We start from the raw sequence: 10,852 nt of genomic DNA, 5'->3' as shown, positions 1-10,852 counted from the left end.
ACTGCTGATTTCGATGACTCCAATCCTCTCAACATTGATGAAAATGAAAATTTCTTTGAGTTCTGGTTCAGAAGTTCAGGGGGGCATCATCCTCACATCCAAACCATTCATGGGGAGCAAATCAATTCTACTATTGATAGCGGATCAACGGCTGCACAAGAACTCCCAAGATTACACATCTGGACAAAGGATCATCCTTTGAACCAAGTAATCGGAAACCCCAATGCTGGTGTACAGACTCGTTCTACTACAAGTATCAAAAATGAATGTCATTTCTCCGCATTCATTTCCATGGTTGAACACAAATCCATCAAGGAAGCATTGTAGCATTCCAACTGGATTACAACCATGCAAGAAGAACTAGCAAAATTTGACCAAAATGAAGTTTGGACCCTCATACCTCCTCCTCCGAACCATCCCATTGTCGGTACAAGATAGGTATTTCTCAACAAGCTAGATGATGCAGGAGTTATTATTTGAAATAAAGCAAGATTGGTGGCAAAAAGATTTACACAGATTGAAGGGCTCGACTACGATGAGACGTGTGCTCCTGTTGCACATCTTGAAGCCATCAGAATCTTTCTTGCTTATGTTGCACATAAAGGATTCAAAGTTTACCAAATGGATGTTAAGAGTGCTTTCCTTAACGGTGAACTTGACACTAAAGTATAACTTCAACAACCCCCCGATTTTGTTAATCTCTCTTTTCCAAACTATTGTTACAAACTTCGTAAGGCAGTCTACGGACTCAAGCAGGCTCCTCGGGCATGGTACGAGACCCTCACAGATTTTCTTAAGCGCTCCGGTTTCCAAAGAGGAATTCTAGATCCTACTCTATTCCAAAGATCAAATGGAAAGCATCTCATGCTGGTACAAATTTATGTGGAAGACATCATTTTTGGATCTATAGATTCATCTATGGTTACTAATTTTGCTAAACTAATGATCAATCGATTCCAAATGAACATGAATCGGGAGTTAAGCTTCTTTCTTCGCCTCCAAGTCAAACAGACTAACAAAGTAATCTTTATTTACCAAGAGAAGTACATTTCAGAACTCCTCAAGAAATACTCAATGGACACCTACGCCTCACTGAAGGTACCAATGGGCTTCAGACACAAGATCTTTGCCGACTCTTCAGGTGTTTCAGTTGATGAAAAGAAATATTGCGGAATGATTGGATCTTTGCTCTATCTCACAGCAAGTCGTCCAGACATTTTGTTTTCTACATGTTTATGTGCCAGATTTCAAGTCAACCCAAAGATGTTTTGGCTGTGAAACAAATTTTCCGATACCTCGAAGGTACAAAGAGTCTTGGAATCTGGTACCCAACGAACGAGAGCTTCCTTCTTCAAGCATACTCAGATTCAAACTATGGTGGTCTTCAACTTGATAGAAAAAGCACTTCAGGTGGCTGTCAATTCTTAGGTGGTCGTTTGGTTAGTTGGTCATCCAAGAAACAGAGTAGCATTGCACTCTTTACAGCCGAAGCCGAATACATAGATGCTTCCAACTGTACATCTCATGCTCTATGGATGAAATCTCAACTCTTGGATTATGGTTACTGCTTTCAACGTATTCCTATTTATTGTGATTCTCAAAGTTCCATTGCGATTTCCCACAATCCAATTCAGCACTCAATGACTAAGCACATTGATATAAGGTACCATTTCATAAAAGATCATGTTCTAAACGGTAACATTGAACTCATTTTTGTTCCATCTGACGATGAGATTGCTGATGTCTTTAATAAGGCATTAGACGAAACCAAATTCAATGGTTTTTTGAACAAGATGGGTATGATGATACCAGATCCTCAGTTCTTTCAAGACACTTGTTTGCTTTGATAGACGTATTAGAAAGAAAATTAGTTCCGATCTCAAAATCATTTCATCTCGGAACTACTTTCTCTCGGAAAACATAGGATCATTTTACTTGTCTTTATTTTTGACCATCACTTGAGTTTTAAGCTGTACAGTTCATCCTGATTGATTGTTATTGAAAGTCCACATTGTCATTGTAATTGGATTTTCATCTCGGAATATACTTCATAATGGCATCCTGGAATTCCACTTCGGAAAGGTATTGCATTCTGCACTTCGGAATTTCAAAATTTACTCCGGAAGTTTTCTCAACTCTCACTCCGGAATGCTTTCCAAATCATATTCCGGAAACTTTTTCAAATTTACTCCGGAAATTCTCGAAAATCACTATTCTGGAATCACAAACCTTTTCCTGAATCCCACTGAATTTTTGACTCCAGAATCAAAACTCTATCCGGATTATTTCTCATTCCGGGCCATTTTTCAAAGACAACTAGGTTTCGGAGTACAACTCTTTATCCTCCGGATCATACACTGTCCGGAAACACTCATCAGGAATTCCAAAAGTTTATTAAGGCGAAACGTTTTTGCAACGGTTACCTTTTTTAGAGGATCCTCATCCTATCTTCCTTGTTTTTCCTACCACGATTGCACACCTCCATAAAGCAACCATCGAATCGCCGTCTAGGGTTCTCTATTTCTAGCTACAAACAGCCCAACCTTTCCCCATCCCAGGTCAACTCAACCCCCAAAAATAGCTAGTCATTTAATGCAACCTGTTTAGAACCCGGATCCTCATCATTACACCCACCGACCCGACCCATTTCCCTTACCTATAAATACTAATCAAACCCCCCTTTTACCTCTTTACGCACCCAATACTTCCAAAACCCCCCAAAATTCTCTGTGTTCTTCGTGTTCTTCAAGCATTCATAACTCTGCAACAATGGCTTCCCCTCCTTCACCGCCAAAAACTACTCCAACCGCTTCCACTCACAAGAAATCCATTGCCATGAAGAAAACGATCAAAGGGTTCATATTTATCAATTTCCCCTGAACCGTTTCTAAGGGACACGACGCAACTGTTTTCCTTAATCCCTGAAGATTATGATGAATCGATTTCGTGTTATGGTGGAGTTCATCGCAAACCATCCTATCTTCATCCCTCTCACTAAAGTTCCTGAGCCACCTCTTCCACTTCATCATCTTCACAAGGCTATCACAAGAATCAAAGAAGTCGACGGTGAGTTGGAGACACAAATCATTGGAGATTGAATTGTTCCTATCTACAAATCAACCTTTCTCAAGGCCATCAGTGTTAAACCAAACCCCAAAGGATTCACAGTCCAAGAACCAACCACTGAAGAGTTTCGGATCTTTCTGAATCACATTGGCTAGAATCAAGATTACAGGGCCAAAGACTTCAAGAAATTAGCCGTCTCCGGACTCTGTATTGTGCTGATGCACTTCATCATTCGCGGGCTATCGGGTAAGCACGGAGGAACCAATACATTTAGCAAGGACTGGCTTCACGTTGTCTATAGCATCTACTCCGGAAGTGACAACGCGGTTGATCTTCCGGAGGTCTTATGGCAAGATTTCTGTAAGTTTGCCATCAAAAGGAAGGACAACGAAATTTCAAGCCCTAGATTCTGGGCGCTGATGATTCAACATGTCTTAAACGAGCTTTCCAAACCAATTTTAGTCTCCACAATTCCTCCGGAGGTATGTGTTTCCTTCAAAGTCGTCAAGGCCTATAGAATTTCAAACCAATCCTCTTTTGGTCCGGTTAGACGACTTCCGGACCACATGTTGGCCTTAATCCCTTCCGATTCCATTTATCTAAAACAACACTTAGAGACTTTGGTTGTGCTCGACCCAACACAACCTGCCCCAGTCTCTGTTGAGCCCACTTCGGAAGAGGCCAATCCTACCACGTCCGAACCTAAGGTTAAGAAATCTGCCAAACGAAAGGGTTCTCCTACCAAGCCAAAGCCTAAAAAGAGAACCAAAGTCAGCTCTTCCTATCCAAAGGAAGATGCTCATGAAATTCAGTCTGACTCTGGACGTCCGAACACCCCTCCTGCCCACTCATCTAAGGTACCCCTCAATGCTTCAATATCATCTGCACACACTCACGGGGAGTGTCCACATAATCCACCATCACCTTCCCAAAAAGGTGATTCCGGTGTTGACCAGAGTTCCTTGCAGTCCCCTGGAACACACCCACGAGTCTCATTTGATATCTCTCTCGATTCTCACACAAGCATACACTCTGAAACCCCTATTCCGGACTCTAAGCATTCTGGAGATGGAGCAGTCTCTCCGACTCCGGAAGCCTCAACTGGTCTGATACCCAGAAGGTGTACAGGATGACCAGGTAATAATGATCACAATTGGGAAGATTATGTCAACACGGCAGTTTCCAGACATCCGGATCTAACAAGAGCTCAAGTGGAGGCCGCTCTTACTTCAATGTACAATAGAGCTCATCAAAGCAATCTTCCATATGATCTTCCTATTGATAATTATGTTGATAGAGAGCTGACTTCAGAACTACCACCGATCACCACTCACACCAATGTCTTCCAAATTGATCCGGATGAAGAACTCTCTGAAGAAATAATGCTCAACGATGAAGGGAAATCAGTTCCAAACTTCAAGTCATCTATCCACTTCCAATCCAAGCCATTAACCTCCAAATCTTCTTTTGACTTCGGATCATCTTCTTCAACCACTCCGGATGCTGCTACTAAGCCTGGTCCCTCTATACATACTTCATCAAAACAAGATCCTCCGCAACACTCTGATTCTGACTCTGAATCCTCTGCCGGTGATAACATTGATTCTTTTTCCCTCTTCGACTTTCATACTAATGTGTCAGACACAATGAAGAAGGTGTCTGTAATCAAAACATCCATAACGTAGCTCAATTCAAAAATGGATCAAAAGTTTTCCGGACTTGATACCAAACTTGATACCATCCTTCAGTGTCTCTCTCAACAGTCCGGATCTTCAGTTACGGAACGTGAAGCTCAACTTGATCAATTGGTCTCTATCCGGCTCAAGCACTCACGGAAGAAGTTGAAGCTAAATACGATGCTTCAGTTGAATACTATCTAGTGACCATCCCCTCAATGCTTAAAGTCCATGACGACTTGGTGTCTACTACCAACGATCTCATTAAGCGGACCCATGTGCATCATGAGAAACAAATTTAAAGATTGGAGAAGGAGATAAAGAAGAAGGATGAGATGAATCTTATTATCCAACAAGTCCTCATCAAACTGCTTCGATCCACCTGGAACATTGTCGATGTTCTGAATCGGAAGTTTGATGAGATGTTAACCATCCTAGGGCATTTGTTCGATCATCTTGCTGCTCAAGCACCTACTTCCGAAGCTTATGATGCCCTCACCAACAACTCAACACGGGTCTCCAAAAAGTGTTTGAGAAATTTGATGGAATGAAGGAGTCTCTATTGCTTGCACCGGTCTGGAGTTTTCCTGATGCAAGAGGGGAAGAAGGCCCCAGCCAACCATGGAAACCTGCCTCGGAGTTCACACTCCGAGATGAAGACTTGAATTCCGAAGATGAAGTCTAAGTTGTGTCCTGACTTCTAAGAAATCCCTTTAATGATGAAGAAAATAGTGATGAAGAAAAGTACGTCACTAAAGGAGTTCTAGGTATCGAGGCTCCAAAGAAACTATTCCCAAAGGCAATGACTGTGGAAGAGAAGAGGATATGGTCTGCAACCTCTTGGCCATCCTCTTTACCAAATGTTCTTCAAAGGGCCAAAGCCAAGTCCTTCCTCACAGCTCAAGCCTTCCGAGCCACTCCTTCCATGCTCCCACCAATTTCCGGCCCCAAAAATTGCTGAAATAGACCAGGGCTCTCCACTCCGGATCCCTGATGACATTCCGAAAGATCCTCTTCTGTATCCCACTCCAGAATTTGTGGTGGATGAAAACATGAAGCTTATTGTGGACGCTCTAAAAAGAAACAATGGCAAAATGCCAATGACTACTGAACAACAAGTCTTCCACTCCGGATATCCTCTCAAGCATAAACAAGGATGGTCCCAGGAGGAAATCAACAAGGCATTAGAGGAAAACATCCGGATCCAAGCTCTTAAGGATAATCCTGATCCGATGCGCGGAATTTCTACTCTTTTCCGTAAAGGCATACTCCTCTTCACCCAAATGATGATCGGGAAGTAATCCTCCGGATTTAAAGGGAAAGGCTTGGAATAATCTACTCCAAGAACGCTGAACCATTTAAGGAGGTATGGACTAGAAAAAGAATCACCAAAGTCCATGGATTTGCAAGAAAAATCATGGTGAACTTCGATCTTAACTGCCCACTATTTCGATTTCACGTCCTTCGGAACAAGCCTACCTACAAGACCATTACTGATGTGGAATTCCCTTCCTTGAATCCGAACGACATCCTGACCCTGGCTGCTCACTTTCGAGGAATGCAAAACAGCGATATCGGCATGGGTGCTTTTCATGCTGCACTAAACTTCCTGAAAGATTACATTGCGGAATTCTGCATATGTGACTATGAGGTGGCTCATCTCTACAGAACTGAAGACTTTGTTGTGAAGATCACCTTTGTTCTTCCAATTGACGATCCAATTCTAGGGTTTGTCTACACAAACAGGAAGACAAACAAGGACTTTTTCTGTGTCCTTAACAAACACCTAGTTCCAACAAAAGCTCTTCGGAAGTTAATATATCGTGCATTAAAATCCAAAGCTCCGGAAAAGGTCAAAGCAAAGTTTGTAAGTCAATTGGCCTGGTACATTGAATTCAGAGAATGGTTGTTCCGAGCTTACACTTTCATTAAGGAAGAAGCAGTTTAATTGAATGGATTGCTAAGTTCACTTAGGGGGAGATTGTTGGAACCTGAAAGTGAACCTCTAGCAATCCTAAGTCTGAAGTCCGAAGTCCTTGTGTTCCGAAATGTATGGTCTGGAGTCAATGGTGAAGAGTGGTCCGGAATTTGTCCGGACCAGTAAAGAAGAACATGCGAAGCTGAAGGCATTCTGGAATGACTCTCATGTTCGGAATGAACGATGATCCGGAGTCACAATATTTTGTCTTTGTGCATTTATTAAGTTTGTCTTTGTATTGATGTAACATTTCATAGGACTTAGTCTTTTGTTATATTAGACAATCAGAATGTCAGAAACATTTTTATTGTCTGATCCTATGTAAGTTTTGTAGTTAGTTCGTTGTAACCTTCACTCCTATTTATAGTTACATTCAATGCAAAGTCAATACAGATCATTCACTCAACTTTTGGCATTTACTAAGTTATTTCAAACTTCTTTCAAACATTCTTCTTGTTCTTCATTTATTAGCTTTACCTTGATCAGTTATTGTCATTGTTCATTTACTGACTTGATCACTTGTTGAATAAATTATCTAAGACTTGACTGGTCTTTCCAGGCTAGACTTGAACATTTATTAGCAAGCAGACATTGATCTTAAGCATTCACTAAGGTTTGAGTTCTCAAACTTTGTCCCTGCACATCAGATCTATTTTTTTCTCTTATATATAAGGTAAAAAATGTTGGGTACAATGTTATCCATGTATGACTTTGTAAATGGTTTGAATTTTGTAGACCCACTTGCATGTGGTAAAGTGTGACAACCCGAAATTCCTATCTTGTAAAAGTCAAACTTGGTCAACGAAAGTCAAACTTATTCAATAAAGGTCTAACTTATTTCTAACATTACCATATCGTTAGATTAGATTAATGAAATGAGTGTGTTTAATGCCTAACATCCTAAAGGGTTGAATGCTAAATGGAAAAAAAAACATTTGGACCGAAGCCTCGGGCCGTGAACAGCCTTCAGGCCATGAACCTCGGTTTGGGCGTCGACCTTCCTTTCCTATATATACAAGAGTTAGTTGATTTTTACTTCACTTCTTCATTTTTGACCGTGAACTCGAGCCTTCTCTCTCAAGATCAACCGTGAACACTTTTTCCCTCTCAATATCATTCTCTTCCACTTTTTCTTCATGGGAATTTGCTTAGTACCTTCACTTATTCATCAAATCTCCAAGTTCATTGGGTCGTGAACTCAAGACCATCGAGTGTTCTTGGGTTGTGAACCCTTCTTGGGCTGTGAACTCTTCTTGGACCGTGAACCATTCATTGGGCCGTGAACTCCTTGCAACCTCCGATTTTTGCTTATAACACTTCTTTTGTAAGTGTTTCTTGCATCCTAGGTTATTTTCCTATTACCTTAGAGGTTATATTCACTAATTGTGTACATATATGCTATGTAAATTACTATTTAGGACTTGTTTTGACCCGGGAACTAGCTTGTGAAATCAAACATCCTATATCGAACTTTCATTCAAATCACTCACACAAGGTGAGTTCATACCCCTAATAATTCCAGTGTTATGCTTTTAAATGCTTTTAAGGGGGAGAATACAAGTAGAACACGATATAATTGTGTTAAAATACTTACGTGTGAAGACATCAAACAAAAGGATTTCTTATACTCAAATACTTGTTAAAAACCATTTTAAAACTATTCTTAGATTTCTGTTTTTATCAAATTCATATTCGTGTACCTATTTACGTATAAGTATGCTTTAATAGAATTAGGGCTATTGCTAAATACCTTGACTCCTGTTCCATGTTTGGTTGTGGGCTTAGGGTAGGATCACTAGTCCGACTGTCGGCTAAATCATAGTTATAATCATTGAATACATACATGAATATTAAACCAATTTTAAGGAACATACTAACTCGGTTGCTTATGTTGAACAATTGAATCTTTTCTACAAATCAGTAACAATTCAAACAAACATACTAGTAAACTATAATAGGTATAGTTTAGAGGATTTCTACATACTATTTCAAGATCAGAGAAAACATACATGAGTCAGTACATACATACTATCACTATACATTTACAAGAACAAGAATGAACATACATACTATAACAAAAACAGGAAGGAACACACATACTATAACAAGAACAAGATAACTAAAACGTGATGAAACTATTTCAGGACATAACAATATACTTGCTATGTCACACTCTTATAACCAGAGTCTCCTGTAGGGAGAGCGTGAGTTTGTGTATAGATCTATACTGGATTGACAATCCTACACCTTGTTGCTAGCTATAGTAGGACCTACAGGTCTGCGGGTGACAAATGTCCTAACTTTTCGATACCTGAAGAATGTCGTGTTTCACACTAGTCAAGCACGCATGGTTATAACTTTATCACATTTTAACCTTAAAATTAACCAAATTGGTTACAAGGTACTTAATGCATCAGTAGTGTATTTTATACAATACTGCTACAAATCTTCACTTTTCCATTTACATTCATACAGTGATATTCTCACATGAGAAACACATACAAATTTTCAAGTAAAGATAGTTATCGATATGGAAAAACATACATTTATACTATTTCAAGTACAAATATACATTTATACTATTTCAAGTACAAACATACATTTTACACTTTATTCAAAAGAATAGAGGATACAAACAGTTGAGTCTTAGTAGAAGACTACTTTTCATTTAAGTAGAAAATATAGGATTTTCTGGAAAGATACAAACATTTTTACTTTACATATACAAACATTTTCATGAAACAAAGGCAAACATTTGACACATAAATACTTATGCACTCACTCAACTTTTATGTTGATACTCTCTTTCAAAATAACTTGTATTCTCGGTTCACCCGTAGACAAGTATACTCGACCAGGTTTTGAGAAGACAGAGCATGTTCAAGACTCATCTTTTATTTTGATATAATTTTTGGTGTCTTACAACTTTACACAGAACACACTTTTATTAACTATATTATTAATTCAATGGATGTTGTTGTTTGTTCTACTATTGTGCATTGTTATGATACTGTACATGACGTCCTTCGCCCCCGCACGTTTCCGCCGTTCTGGTTTGGGGGTGTGACATAAAGTAGCCTTGTGGCATGATATATATATATATATATATATATATATATATATATATATATATATGTATATATATAGAGAGAGAGAGAGACATGTAAACACCTATGTATAAGGTGGGTTCATACCACTTGTAGAGGTGTGCTTGAGAGATGTAATATTTAGAGTGTTAGTGTGTGTTAATTATGTAGATTTAGATCTAGATCCTTTTTTGTAAACACCTTTCATAATCGAATGCATCTCTTAAACACCCAAATCACCATGTTCTTTGTTTGTTATTTAATTCTGCATGCCAAATCAATGCTCACAATTCACTACAATATGACTGTTAATAGTGTTAGGAAATAATAATAACAATAGTCAGGATCTTGAGAAGGATTAAGGATCCTGAAAAGATCTTGAAGATCCGGGATCCTGAATAGGGTTGATGTCACACCCCGAAACCGATGGCGGAAACGTTTCGGGGCGGAGGACATCATGTATAGCATCACAACCAATGAATAACAACAATCATAGCAACACAACCATTATAGTGAATATTTTAGTAAAAAAGTTTACATTTGTTTGAAATTTAGTTTGAATTACATCCAATAGTTTTGCATAGTAAATACTTAAAAACTGTTAATGCTTCAGTCCCTCGAAAATCCAGCATGTACTTGTCTACTGATTTCCTGAGAATACAAGCAGTTTGAAAAATATCAGCATAAAACTGGTGAGTTCATAAGCAGTAATTTGTAAGGAAAACTTGTTGATGAACAAGCCAAAATGTTTGTGTAATCTCCAGAAAATCCGATATTTTCTTTAGGGAAAAACGTAGCGTTATCGATTTCGTATACAACCATGAATGTCCATTTCCGAAAAACCGTAGTGATATGCGAACATACTACCTCATGTGACTAGCTAAAGCTAATCATGAAGTATAAGTATTTAATATGTAAAACCGTAGCATAAATGATTCGGTTTGGAAAACCCTGGCTTGGCCAGTATGCATAGTGTGTTTAGTTCTATTTGGTATAAATAAAACTGCTAAAGAAAGTCGGGTTGGTAAACTAAAGGTGATTTATAC

The sequence above is a fragment of the Lactuca sativa genome, chromosome 4 (genome assembly GCF_002870075.4).
Source record: "Lactuca sativa cultivar Salinas chromosome 4, Lsat_Salinas_v11, whole genome shotgun sequence".
NCBI lineage: Eukaryota > Viridiplantae > Streptophyta > Magnoliopsida > Asterales > Asteraceae > Lactuca > Lactuca sativa.
The sequence above is the reverse complement of the archived record's forward strand: the minus strand, read 5'-3'. Positions refer to the sequence as shown.